This window comes from Gavia stellata, chromosome 24, assembly GCF_030936135.1.
Source record: "Gavia stellata isolate bGavSte3 chromosome 24, bGavSte3.hap2, whole genome shotgun sequence".
Lineage (NCBI taxonomy): Eukaryota > Metazoa > Chordata > Aves > Gaviiformes > Gaviidae > Gavia > Gavia stellata.
In genome coordinates, this window is record NC_082617.1 from 11,578,649 (window position 1) to 11,593,518 (window position 14,870).

Here is a 14,870-nt window from a genome sequence, read left to right on the forward strand (position 1 = left end):
TGGGATGCTCCACGGCAGAAACATCCCCGGGAGCTGAACGATGGGAGCCCCCGGGCAGGGGCATGGCATGGCGCAGGGCTGTGAACACCCGTACACGAGGCTGCTGTCACTAACCCGGTTCATCAGTTGCCACCCGTGGTAGCGGTGCGGCACGGCTGTGGTGCCGCTCCCCTGCCCGGCTCTCCGAGGTGGTGCCAGGCTGCCACCGGCCAGTTCTCTCCAGGGCAGCCTGTGTCCACGGGCACTGTGCCCAGCCCTGCTTTTGGGGACAGCAGCCCCAGCACCATGTCCCCACACGGCGAAGCCGTCACTGCCTCCCCCCACAGGTGCCTTTTCCCGCGCCCCGGCACCCGCTGCCCGTGCAGGCTGGGGCCACCCCCAGGAGGCCACTAATTGGGTGCAGGGCTGGCCCTGGGAGCCCGCTGCTGTGGTGGGTGCCCCCCCCGGAGGGAGGGTGCACCCTGTGTCTTGGGGTGGGAGAGCCCTCCAGTGCCTCTCCGAGCAGCCGGTGGCTGCAGGCAGGAGGCTGCTCCATCACATTCATTTTAGGATGTAACGGTGTGGTTGGTTTGGGTTTGGTCTCGGAAGTGTGAGTGTCCTGGGATGAGTTAAGGTTTAAGGAAGAAGCCCAGCCCTGGGTGAAGGGCCGAGGTGAGGCCCTGGCAGTGCCATGTGTCCCCTTCAGCCCGGGCAGGTTTTGGGGAGGGACCCGAGGAGATGCTCATCTACCTTGGTTGTTTGTGAGAAAGCGTTGGGAAAGTGTTGGAGGGTCGAGACGGGGAAGTGTTGAGCAGAGATGGAGGCTCGGAGCAGCCACGCTGCCTGTTCCCAACATGGCGCAGCTCCCACGGGGGAGATGGGGAGTGACGGGACATGCACCCTGGAGCCAGCCGTGGCGATGCCGGAGCTGGCTGGAAGGAGCTGGCGGCATCACCACCGGTGACCGGGCCTGGGGTCTTGTAAAGCTGCGGCTGGGCTGTCCCGTAGTGCGGTAGAGACAGACCAGCCCATCCGTAGGAATAAAGTACACTGCAGTTTGGTAACTGACTTTTAAAGAAAAAAAAATAAAGGTGTCTGATTTGCAGAGCAAGCGGTGTGGTCTCTGCCGCCAGCGCCCGCACACAGGGAGCCCCGAGGCGCTGTCCCCAGGTGTGGGGCAGGGACCCCCCCGGGTATTCCCAAAGCAGCGAGATCTCTGCTGGGAACCCAGGCTGCCCTGAGCCACCAGCCTGCTGCTTGCTCGGCCACAGCCCCATCGCTCCCCCTTGGAGTGCCGGTGACAGCAGGAGGTCCTGTGTCCCCACACATGCTGCCACGCAGGGGACAGGTTCCTCGATCAGGGATGGGGCCCCTTTCCAAAGCAATTCCCCCCATTGTGCTGCACGGCACCAAACGCTGCCGCCCGCCACAGCCCCACCGGGATGTGCAGCCCCCGGGCAGGACCCCGCTCCCCACACACACCCTTTACCTTTTCCCGCCCCCGTTTCTGCTCCCGAAATAAATCCTAGTCCCCAAACCGAGCCCAGCCCCGGCACGCAGGGTGGGAGCACCGCAGACGGAGGAGGTAGATGGCAGGCAGGCAGCAAAGCCTGATGCTGCGGCGTGGGATGGGACCGGCCACGGGCCGGGGCTCCGCAGGGGCTGCCCACGGCCGAGAGCGGCAAGAGCCCCCTGCCCTGCACAGCACCCCGGCCCCGAGCAGGAGGGGGAGGAACCCATGGGTGATTCAGCACAGAGGCCCCAGGACAGATGGGGACCCCACCAGACCGTCCCCCGCGCAGCCCCTGGAGGGTGGCCCCGGCGGGAGGGACCCAGCCCAGCCCTGGGCGTTGGATGGACCCGGCGCCCAGGACCTCTGCGGGGGTCTCGGGGCCACTCTCCAGCCCTCCACAGAGCGGGTGCAGCCGCCAGCGTGACGGAGCCGGGGGCAGGGAGCCCTTTCCCCAGGCCCACTGCAGACATCTGCCGGGGGGGCGTCCACGCGGGGAGGGGGCACTTCCAGCCCAGCGTCTTATTATGCTTCCTTCATGGGAAGAAACTTTTTCCTTTGCTGTCTGGTAAGCTGCTAGCAATCATCAGGCAGGCAGGTGGTAAAGATTCATATCCATCAAACAATGCCATTTAGTTTGTAACCTGTGACTAAATCTGGTGTTAGCTTTAATTTCAGAGTCTGCTTTGGGGCTCGCTTGTTAATCTCTATGCAAAGCAGATGAAATGAATATGCAGCATTTTGGATGTAATTGTACGGCTTCAATTCAGCACTATAATTTTCCAAACAGGATCTTGCAATCAAGCTTCTATTCATTAGTGTATAAACAATTTAGTTTCTCAGCTCTCCAGTATGCCAATCATCTCAATGGAGTGAGCATCTCCGACAAAAAGAGGAGGAAAGTTTCCTTTGTGTAACAGAGGTAAAAGTTGCTCCGTACTTCAGACAATTCCTGCCCGGCAGATCCAGGCCGTTCCCGTGGAGGCGACCAGTTCCCGGTGCCCCATGACACTGACCGGCTGCAAACGGCATCCGGGGGGTGATGCCCGGGTGACCTCCCAGCCAACGTAGCCTCAGGCCCCCCAGAAATTCTGCATGTGAGACCCCAACAGATGACCCCGGATCCCGCAGGATCAGGCCGCCTGGAAAGGTGTGACTGCGCAGCACCGCGGCACCCCCGGCAATGCCCAGGGCTCCCCGAGAGCAGCCCACGGCTCTGGGGAGGGGACGGCCACCCCAGCCAAAGCCCCCACACGTCCCCATCTGCCCCACACCACACGCCCTATGCCGGTTCAGCCTTCCCGGCCGGCGCCGCAGGACAGGGCACCAGGACACCCCATGCCCGGGGCCAACAACAGTTCCCCCCACAAGGGATGGGGCCAGCCTGGCACGGGGGGGGTGGGGGGCAGGTTTGGGTCCTGGGGGCTCAACCACCTCATGGCTGGGTGCTTTTCTCAGTGGGGACCCGAGGGTGCTGCGCATGCACAAGCGCATCTGGCACCAAGCCGCATCCCCATCCCTCTGCATCCCCATCCCTCCGCGCCCATCGCCGCTCCTCGGAGGCGAGGTGGGACCGGCCGAGAACCTCGACAAAGGGAAGCGGCGTCGGCAGAGCCGCTCAGCGCGGTCTCCGTTTCCAAATGAATATCGACAGCGCTAATTACAGGCCGCCATGCAGACAGCTTATTAGCTTGTCACAAAAAGATGGTATTGAACTCAAAGCCCGCGGTATTCACAGAGCGCAGCAAGACGCTCCCCAGACAGCACAGCGAACCAGGCAGGCGAACAACCTCCAGCAAAACTAATTACTTCCTGATTGTCTACGGCCACCCACTGGGTATAATAGTATAGACTAAATTTGGCATATACATAACTAAGCACTCGGCACCAATTTGGCGTACAATAATCATCCTCTGTGTTGCATAATTAAAATCTGATCACTTGGAATAATTATTTCATATTCCTGGTATTGGGTGAGGATTGTATAATGCGGCATGGCAGGAGCGCGGGCCCGGGAGCGAAACCGGCCGCTTTCACAGCCATGAGCCCCCCAGGAAGGACGTTACGGCTCCAGGCACCGTGAAAGACCCGCTCAGCACCAGCTGCCTCTGATGGGTGCCAATAACCCCGTGGGCAAGGTGCTGCGATGCCCCGAGGCTGTTGGTCAGCACCGGCTGCGGAGGAGCTGGAATCACCTTAACTCTGCCCCTCCGCAGCGAGGAGCCGGTGCTGAGCACGGCCCCTGCGAGCCCTCCCCGGCGGGGAAGGACGATACCCGCTCAGGACAGGCTGTCCCCATGTCCCAGAGCAAACACTCTCTGTATTGACCTTTCCAGGCAGGCTGCTGCCCCGCTGCCCGCCCGGCCGGGATGCTCACCGCCCGACCCCATTGTGCTCGCACGTCTGCTAAAGGCGTTTGGAAAGACACAGCAATAAAAAATAAAAATCAAGTGGAACGTGTGTGTCTAATCCATTAACTTCCTCTGGCAGGTCCCCGGGGACCCGGCGAGGAGGAGAAAGAATACGTGGATATTGCACGCGCCCTGGCACCTTGTCCCCGGGCCAGCCCCGCCGCTGGCCGCTGCCACGGGCTCATAAATCACGGTGGGCGACAGCGTTTCACAGCTCGCTTCCCAGCCAGGATATGGCCATTCCTGCTGATTACACGGCCGGCGCGCGGGGGAAGCTGCATCTCCCACTTCCAGGAAGGGAGGCTCCGCAAGGAAAACGCATTGATAAAAAGAAGAACGAAATCAGCTTTGTTCACGTTGCGAATCTCCCATTGTTCCTGCTGCGGCCGTCGGCCCTCGCTGGAGAAAGTATTTCCTCAGCAATAAATCTCCTGGGCTCCTCGCAGCCCTCGCCTTGGCACCGGACCCTCCTTGGGATGTTTTGAAAGAAAAAGCAGCTTTTGCCGCGGGCCCCCCGTGGGGCGTGATGGCCAACGCACGGCGTGGCTTTGGGGGACAAGGGCCCTCCCCGGGGCAGGGGAAGGGCGGCGGGTGCCCATCCCGGGGGCCTCCGCCCCGTGTCCCCAGCCAGAACCGCAGCAGGGGACCTGCACTGCTGCTCCCAAGAGCTTCGCTCCGCTCCCATCCCGCAGAGCCCGCGTCCTCCCTGCCGGCACGGCGCAACCTGGCGCGGGCCTGGGGAAAGCAAGTCTGACCGGGGCCACGCTAATCCCAGCGGCAAAACGCAGAGCTTGCGGTGGCCGAGCACTTGAAATACGGGAGTCGGGCTGACAGTCGTACAAGAAAAATAGATCGAGTTTCCAAGAAAATAGAGGCGAGCTGATCTGATTTTCATCAGCATCTTCAGCCGCCTTTCGGGAAGCCCCAGCCCGCTCCTCATTCCTGCGCTCCGCTTTACAAACCACTTAATTTCTTGTTGCTTTGGAAACCCTCACAAAGACCCTCTGCATCCCCCAAAATAACGAGCAACAGATGCTGCTTTGACCTCAGCAACTTCCTGGAAACATACATTTGTCAAAATAAAAATAAAAAGATTAATGTGAGGAAGGCTCTTAAATTATAAGGAAACAGCAGACAGAGAGCCCGGCCACGCACGCCCGCCCTGGGTAAGGGCCGAGCCCCCGGACAGCGGCGAAACCCGGGGCCGGGCAGGGAGGGGGCTGCGGGGCCGGGGGTCCCCACGCCCCTGGGGGTCCCCGCTCCCCCGGGAGCTGGCAGGGGCTGCAGCCGGCGCGGGGACAGCCGCGGGCCGAGCTGGCACCGCAGGGTCCCTGCCCAACGGGGACTCCGGCCCCACTCGCCACAGCTTCGGTTTGGGCGTGACAATCCCCGGTCTTGCCTCAAGTCAGGTTTGCAAACGAGTTTGAGAATAAATACGAAAATGAACGCTTCCAGCACGTACCCTATCCCCGAGCAACCCTCGTCACCAGAAGGGCCGCGGTCTGGCAACGCCGTCCGCAGCGCGCGTTACACCGGGGGCAGGCTCAGCTCTCATCCCTCCCACCTTTCTTGGTTTATAGGGTAACTGGTCCATTCCACAGAGTTTTAAAACCCCTTTGCTCATCCCGCAGCAGGAAGGAGAGGTGCAAACATCAGGTAACCAGGAACTTTATGGTTTTGGGTGCTTGAACGCCAGCGGGTTTCATCCTCACCCTCTGGCTGCAGCCACCTGGCACGTCCCGGGGGACAGGGCTCGCGCATGGGCACAAGCACTTGCCAACAGCACGCATGACGCCCGCCAACGGACAAGGGCTCCCGCCAGGGCTCGTGACAGCCACGCTGGTGGGTGATACAGCCCCCTGCAACCCTGAACACGCAACACTCACCAGAGCCGCAGGCAGGGAGGATCCACAGGCTCCAGGCAGGGGAAGGCCCTTTTCCCTCCCAGCTTTATAGGATCAGCCAGAAACGAGCTGCTGGGAAGGGCTGTGAGGTGGGCTGGGTGGTCCCGGGGGTTTGGTGCACCTGGGGCAGGAGGGTCATGGACACATTGGGCGTCCCTGTCCCCATCCCCATCTCCATCCCCATCCCCTTCCATCCCCATCTCCATCCCCATCCCCTTCCATCCCCATCCCCATCCCCATCCATCCCCTGGTTGCACTCTGCTTTCTGCTGCTGCATGACAAGACCTGACCGTGGGACCTGAGGGACATCCCTCCCGTGAGTGAGTTTTCTCCCCGGGCACCCCGTGACCAGGCTGGGGGTGCAACCGTCTTGGCAGGAGGCTGCAGCGTCCCAGGTTGATGCTGCCGTGCAGCAGCCAGTGGCTGCAGGATGGTGAGCGGTGGGATGGTGTGCTGGGGGGCTGTCCCCCTGCCCGCGCTGGGGACGTGGCGGTGGCATGGGGGTCGGCACAGCCTGGTTGCTCCCGCACCAGTGCCGCGGGGTTCGCAGGGTGCTGCTGCGCCAGGAACGCAAATCCTGACCCAGGCTGGGCCAGGGGCTCTGCCTTCCCCAGCACCAGCCGGGATTCCTGCCGTAGCTATGGCAACAGCCATATACATTTACATATTCTTCCCATTAATCACAGGGACATCCAGAGCAAATGTCTTTGCTGGGGGTTGTTTCCACCCTGCCGAAGGAGGGCTGCGGCATTCCCCACCTTGTACCCGTGACCGCTTCCCCACACGGAGCAAGTCCCCTGCGTCGCCCCTTCCCTGGGGCCGTGGGCAGCTGTCTGCATCCAGACTCCTCCACCATTGCGGCCGCTTCCACGCAAACCCCGTGGCCGGCGCGGGGCTGTCCCCGAGCCATGCCGGGGTCAGCTGGTGGTGGGAGCCAGCGGGAACGCCCTGGTGCAGCTGCTCCTGTTTGGCCCCGGGGTCCCGCTCCCCTCTGCACGCTGGCACCTTCCGGCAGCGACGGGGCGGATCAGCCGGATCCAGCGCTGCCCTTGTACCAGCTCCTGGGTGAAACCCTGTCAGGAGGAGAGAAATCAAACCCTCGGCTGCTCCAGATGTATTTGTCCGACCTCTGTCATCAGTAAAGGACTCGGAGCTGCCGGATCAGATGGAGATGCCCACACTTACTCACATCCACCCCACCTCAGGGATTTCAGTTCCTAATTTCCTGCATCCACCCACCACAGCTGGCTTTGCCCATCAGCGCTTTGGGACCAAACACAACCCTCCGGCGTGGAGGACGCGAAGGTGGTTTACCTCCATGCTTTGCTTCAGCGGGAGCAGGCAGCAAAAGCCGGGCGGGGAGAGCACGAACCCCGTGTGAAGGAGGCAAAGCAAAGCGGTCCCTGGGGAGCACGCCCCGGTGCCGCGGGGGCACCGAGTTTCCCAGAGCCGGCGCAGCTGCGGGGCAGCCGTTCCCAGCGTGGAGGAGACCCTGCGGCTCGTGGGATACAGGGCGGGGGTCCCGCTCGGCTGCTTCACTCTCAAAAATAACATCCAGGGAGTGATTAAAAGCTGGTGGGACCCGGAGGGTGCAGACGTGCCTCCCAAGCCGGAGCAAAGCTCAGCAGCCCTGTCTGCTACCCATGGGGACCAGCCGGGAGCCAACTGCATTTCTCAAAATAAAAAAATTAAAGAGATTGGAAGATTGTTCTGCATTATGTTCTGTGGTCTCTTCCCTGCGTGTGTTTTGCAGGGTTCAGGCTGCCTTCCCTGGAAGGGAGATGCCTCCCCCAGCTCACCCACCGGCCAGGGCAGGGTGCCGGAGCTCACGTGGGTGGCAGAGGAGAAAGGGCCCAAAAAATGACTTTCCATCACATTAATGAGAGCCAAGAAATTGCCGGTGAGCTCACTGGTGCTGGCAGGTGCGTGTGGGTGCTGCCAGCTCCCGACACCGGTGCCAGGGGCCTCCTGTGCCAAGGGATAATGAGCGCCGTGCCGGAGCATGGGTGCAGCCAGCCCCGCTGGCTTCGATTGCGGCAGCGCGTGCCGAGGACGCTGGCTGAGCCCCGGCTGCCTTCTGCCTTCGGCGCTGCTCACCGAGGTTTTGCCTTGTGGGTTACAGCTGGCAGCACCTCTGCGCTGCCAGGAGCCGAGAGGTTCAGTCCTGTGCCAGGAAAGGGAGCTCATTTGGGGAGTTACAGGGAGGAGAAAAGCAATTAGAGAGGGTCAGTCCGATTAATTGCTCCCTTGCACGGAGCATCGCACGGAGCATCGCACATAGCTGTGTCCGCAGCCACAAGCACGGCTGGGGAGCAGAGCTGGCTCCCGCAGCAAGGTGCAGGGAGCCAAGCACTGCGCAGGGACACTGTCTCCTTTGCTGCCGCCGGCCTCCCTCCCCGGCTTGTGGGTGCCCGAGGGGCACCGCAGCACCGGGGTGGCACCGCGGCATGCTGCAAGTATGGCATCGCCCACAGCACAGCCTCGGTTCCCAGCGAAACGGACAAATGCCGCGGCTCCCCATGCAGGCAGGCACGGCGAGTCCCACCAGCTGTATGCACTGTCCTGCGGGGCCACGAGCCACCGCGCTCGCACCAAGGCCGCCCCAGGGCTTTCCGCGCTCTGCTCAGGTCCGTCGGGCTCTGCAGGGGTGCTGAGGCCAGGGCAGCCCTGCCTGCAGCATCGCACCCCCAGCGCGCTCCCGTGCCGCAGCAGGAGCTCGTGTCACCGCTGGAAGCCCCTAAGGCACACTCGATGGCTGCTGCCCTCACCCCGAGCTCGCAGCATGCGCCGCACACAGCCCCAGGCACATTTTCTGTGCGTGCAGGGTCTGCCGGAGGGCTCGGAGCAGCCCTGCCCCAGCCCCATGCCGCCAGGATTTAAGACCCACCAGTTTCCTCTGCCCTTTCCACTGAACCAACCCGCAGAAAGTTTTATAAACTTGAGGAAACGCGAGTCAAAGCAGAAGGAGCCCAAAGCTGAGCCAAAGCGTGACCTCAGCAACCTCCCCTCTTTGTCCAGCCTGGGACCTTGTTATTATCTGTCAGCATTTGCTGAGTCTCCTCCTTCGGGGGACGCACCAGGCCCTTCCGGAGTGGGGCCTCGCCACAGCCCGCACTCCTCTAATGACTGTCTTATCTCTGCCGCTTCCAGCTCCGCTTCCCTCCGCCGGCGGAGGGGTGATGCCCTCCCCGGGCTGGCACTCCCCGGGGAGCAGCGCCCCGGTCCACGCCTGTGCAGACCGCTTGAGGGATGGGTTCATCCTGACGATCTATGGGGTTTGGGGCTGTGCCCGTTGCGGGATGGGGCTCTCCCCATGCTTGTCGGGGCAGCAGGAGGGATGAGGGTTTGATGGAGCAGCTGAGTGTAAGGCTCAGCTCTTTGCCAACTAACGCTATCACATGGATGCTGATGCTACTCCCATCCCATCCCATCCCATCCCATCCCATCCCATCCCATCCCATCCCATCCCATCCCATCCCTGCTCCAGGCCTGATGGAAGGGAGGCAGAGCCCGGCAGAGCAGGGGCCGAGAGAAGATGGAGCATAGTTTGCTGTCTGAGGCATTAACCTGCCTGTCTGACATGAGGGCAGTGACAGGCAGGGAGTGTTTGGTGCAAAGGAAGGAAATGGAAGAATTAAATCCACAGAACTTCCCTGCTTTTGTTCTCCCTCCCACCCCCGCTCTTCTCCTTGGCCGCTCGCTCTTCTCGCTGGATGTGTATGGCTTGATACTACCCAAGCAAGCTGGAAATGGGGTATATCAGCTGAAAGCAATTTACTTTGAAATCCAGCTGCCAGATTTTCCTTCGTTTGTTTACTTTTAAATGCTTTTTTAAAAGCCAAAGTACACAAGGCAGCCAAATTGCTGACATGTGTGCCGGGCCGGTACCCCGCAAATGCTGCATTCTTTCATGTCCTCCTGGGCTCAAATCCACTCATGTTTATTTAAAATACGTAGAACACTTCAGCACTATTAAGGACCGTGTTTTATAGTAAATGGAAAAAGATTTCCTCGCAGGCCAAGGGGAGAGGAAAAGAATCACTTCAATTCAGTGTTGTTCCGACAGCACTTTGCCTGCCACACCAGCGCCCAGCCACCCACATCCCGCCAAGGGGCTCGGCGCGGGGCCAGGACCCAGTAGCTCTGGTTGCTCCTCGGGAGCTGCCGGAACTCTGGAAATTTGGAGGCAGGTGGACACGGGGCTCGCGCAGCGCTTGTGGGGCTCAGGCCTTTCCCCCCACAGATCCACGGGGCAGTTGGCTTGCGATGGCTGGAAGAAACCCCAAGACGGGGCTTGCAGTCATTGAGGTTCTCGGTGGCTTTGGAGTCTCGTGGCTGTCACCTCCACCCGCCAGCTTTCAGCTTAGCCCTGGACCCTCTCTCGTCGCTTCCCCATGTCTATACATTCACCCCTCGCAGCTTCTATTTAAGCACGCAGAATTTCACCCCTATGAACCGGGGATGCTAACGCTCCGGTGTGACCCAGCTACAGCCCCAGGGCAGCCCTTGCAAGTCAAAAGGAGAGGATCAGGTACGATGGCAGCGCGCAGGCAGGCAGGCGCAGGTTTGCTGGAACGCTGAGATGTAGCAGACCCGTATGCCGCAGAGAATGAGACGCTACGGACTTATTACAGCTGACACATAATGACACAGCCTCCCAAAAATATGATAAAGATGCTGGAATGGATAGCAAATAAGTATTTTAAGGACAATAACAGCTAAATAAGACTATATATAGGAGTAGATATTCAAATTTGGATTTAAAGTGTGTTGTTAATACGGGCATTTTGAGAGGGACTGAGGGTGGAAGGGGCATTTCCAGCTAATGCTGCCTTTCCTCAAACCACCCCTCTGCGGTTGACACAAGCTGAACTCTACAGGGTAACCTGAGGATGCGCTTCAGAAAGTGAAAATGTCAACAAACAGCAAATAAATCCTGCGGGCTGCTGTCACTGCTCAAGCTTAAAGAAACGCAGAAAGGCAACATACAGAGAAAGGAGCAAGGAAGCGACTTCTATTTTTAATCAAATGATCTGCTACAAGCAACACAGAGATGGACAGTGGCTTCGTGAAAACGTCTTAGTGTGCCTCTGACAGACCTCCTTCCTAAAAGAAAACGCCATTGACATTGCCACAATTGCTCTGTTTTGTTTCCCAGCAAAAAGTAGAAGAAAGCAGAAACCTCCTCTTATTAACTGCTAATCATTTAGAGTGCAGCACCTTCATAGTCTTATTCTAATTAGCCAGACTGGTAAATCTTCAAACGGATTCCTCCAGTGGAGTCCCAGACTCAGATTATGTCATGCCCTGAACACAAAATCCCACAACTGGTTTCACTCATGGTTAGAAGAAACAAAGGCTCTGAGCAAGTGATGATGAGGAGCAGAGCGGGCTTTGCAAGGACGAGCGCTGCGCACTGGTGCTACATGTGTTTTGGGGACTTTTGCTCCTATAACCACCTCCCTTGCTCCTTGGCTCCCCGCATGCAGCCACTTCCACACACCGCACCGCCACCACTGCGAAGAACGGCTCAGAGCTGAAAGCAGGGTGTTGCCCTTACGATCTCTGAAAGGCAAGAGAGACCCGTGGTGCTCAGAATTGGGAAATACCCTTCCAAGACTGCTCAAAGTGACACTCCTCATCTCCCACCCCTCAGACAGTGAGAGCTCCAACTGCCTTCCCAATCAGAGAGCCGTCTGCCCGCCGGCGTGCTTACAGAGGGCAGAACGGGCAGAGTCTGTAGAGGAAAGCGTTTCGAACAGCAGGCAGCTCTGGACTGAGCGACGAGCGAAGGGTGATGAGCCCGCCACTTCTCTCCCCGCCCGCACACCCTCGCTGTGTGTGGCTCCTCTCGCCTGCGCTGGGGACGGAGCTGCGGCTCCCCTCGGGCGACGGGTCTGCGCCTGCCGTGGCCATGCAGAGCTTCCCCTAAGCCTCCTCCAAGGCATTTTACAAGGACAAAGATGAGTAAACAAGCAGAGAGTGCTCTGTTGGGTGGAACCACCCCATCGCACAGAGGAGCCCGGGCAGAGAGGGAAGTGACATGCCCCAGGGCCACACAATGAGATAGTGACAGGCAGGAAAGGGAAGCCGGGTTGCCTATCCCCAGTGCAGGGCTCTACCCTCCCGTCCGCGCTACTCCGGTATTGCTCCGTTCTTTCCCCTCTGCAACATGCTGGTGTAAAAGACAGAAAACAAACACATGAAAGCCTGTAACAATAAAGAGTCAAATAACGGATAGTAAAGACTCCAGCAGCTGTAGGGAGCCAAAAGCTTCTTGGAGGGGGTTGGATGGAAGCTGAGTTTCCCTCCCTGCTTGTATTGTATTTCTTTCCTCTGCCAAAATGTGCTTCCTGAGTCTTGGGCAGAGCTCTCTGCCGCTGACCCTCACCTTCCTCTGTTTAGCCTGGAGCGCAGGCTTGCCACGAGCGCCTGAGGCCGCGCCTGGGGACAGGCAGAGCCTCCCGCTGCGTGCACATGGCCAGGGTCAGGCCTGCTGTCAGCGGCTTCCTGAAAACGAAAGCCAAGTCGGGCCACACCTGACCGCGTCCCGCAGGAGCAGCCGGGCAGAGCTCGGACGCAGGAGTCTGGAGAGAGCTGCGGGCCGGGGACAGGAGGGGTGGCGGCGGGGGGAGACGGTTACAATTGATGTGATTCACGTTTAAGGGCTCTGTCCAGTCCTTTTCCCCCGGACAAAGATGGGTCAGGTTCTACTCTCCGCACAGCTGTAAACGGGAGGCAGAGATAACAAAGCAGAGGTCAGACAGTGCTCTAACCAAAGGGGTAATTCTGACTCCATTAAAATTCTCGCTCCCATTTGCATGGAAGCAGAAGGCTGTGCTACTACTTATAAAGAGCTGAACCACCCTCAGGGTGACTCATAGCCCTTAACAGAGCTGCCATGCTGATTTTACAAATATTAGAGCAATGCCTCAGAGTCAGTGTTTTGTATGGTTTAACCTATCAACTTGTGAGCAGACCCATAGCTCTTTTATAAAGCTCCCCTTCCCTGTATTTTATTTCCTTTCTTGGTGCCAGAATCGGAGCCAAAGCCAAGCTTAACAAAGCAACAGGCATGGCCGCTCTTCCCAGCCCTCATTTCCCCTGGTGAGAAGGGAGAAATTAATTTAAACCCTATGAAAACAGCAAAAGCTGTTCTGCACTTTGTGCTGCAGAACACGGCGTGAACAAAACGCTCACTTGAACCATCTGCACCTGCCAGCCCAGCCAAGAGCACAGGAACACGCAGGTTGGAATCCTTTTGTTCAGGCATCTGCAACAGACAAACGTGATCTAAGCTATTTCGCAGGCAGCGAGGGCAGCAGCAATGGGGAGATGCTTGGGGTGCAGGCAAGATAGGAGAGCTTTTACCTTATTAAATGCTCTCTTTTCTTTGAGCCTTTATTCCTGGATCCACTCAGGTACTCAAAGCTCTTCGTGTCCCAGCAGCTTCTGCTCTGTCCCAGCCCTGCGATAGCCTGGAGCAGCTCTCAACCAGCCAGGCAGACTCGGAGCTCGCAGGCAACGCAGCTCTCCCTGTTGCCTGCTCTCGCCAAGCACAGACATCACACGCAAGAGGAACCTGCACCCATGCACGCGTTAGGCTTGCCAAAGCTTTTGCAACACGTGTGACAGAGTGGAGAAACTTGTTATTGGAACAGAAAGAAACCAAAACCAGGAATAACCCCTGCAGCACCGAGTGAGCAGTGTGGCTGACCTGCCTGTGGGGTCTGGAAACTGCCCCCCTTTCAGCATCTGCTTTTGCTTGCCGGGCCGATTTACTGCCTTAATATCCAAAATAACACTACAGGCTTTTTGCTTCTAGTTTGATGTGCTGTATTTTCTCAGATCTTCTCCCTTTGCCAAAGTACTGTTTGTACCACGCTCAACCATGCAGAAGGTGTCTTAGATTCAGATCAAGTCCCCAGCTAGAAGGGTTCACATGAAAAACCATAACCATGAAACTACTAACAGAAGCACAGGGTTACATTATTAAGACCATTCTCTAAGGTCACATCTATTCCTAATAAGGATAAATAATGTGCTTTTACATGAAGTTAAATATTGCAACTAAGCTGCTTCCCATGTTTGCCGGTCACACGCTGCTAGCACTGGCCCCACAGGTTCAGAACCACCCTGTTCCCTGCAGCACCAGGGACACCCCCTTTCTGGATTCAGAGACGCAAATACAATTTACGCTGGGATTTCCCAACTACCTCCATCTACCTTGGCTTTACCGTAACTTCCTTAAGTCACATGTGATTGAGGGGATCAGAACGTTTTCAAACCATTTTTCTTCCTCTTCTCACTTCCTACTCAATTCAAGAGGTTTTATATGTAGGAAAAATCAAGTTGAGACAATGCTCAAGTGAACTTTGTAGCAGAGACAAAAGACCTAATCAGGTTTCTATCAGCAATACTGAAGTAGCCTTCGGACTTTGATGATGGCAAAATCTTCACACAGATGCCCAAGATCAGCTTACTGCAGCCACAAGAGGGAGTCTTAAATCGCCTGTTAATGCCCAGATGGATTCTAGTTTTAAAACTCTTTAGTACAAGAGTCCACAGCAAGCTTTCGAAAGGATTTTACAAAGTTATCCTGAGCTCCAAATTTCTTCTCTAGCTTTACAGCAGCATCCTTGTTCTGAAGGTAAAGGTTCTTTAAAATTATGAAACCTTGGGATAAAGATGCAGGTTTTTCTTTTCTTCTGAATGAGGGTGGGGGAAATTACCTTATTTATCCATTCTAGAACCATATTGCAATTGAAGACTGAGGAAGAGGAGTACATGAATAGTTTTTGCCCTAGCCAATCTCAGCTTGCAAATGCCTGAAAGGCTAGTTCCACCTGAACTGACTCCTAGAAGTGTATTTTATAGCAGGGATGACAATATACATGCTATGACGTGCAACAGAATTATGAAACTCACAAGAGAGCTAAATAAAACCAATTACTTCCCACCACACGCTCTATTTGGTGGCTATAAGCAGAGTGGGAGTTGCTGTTGGACTCCTGGCCTTTTTGGCTAACAGCACACCTCCTCCAGCCCTTTTGCCTCGGGAGTTAA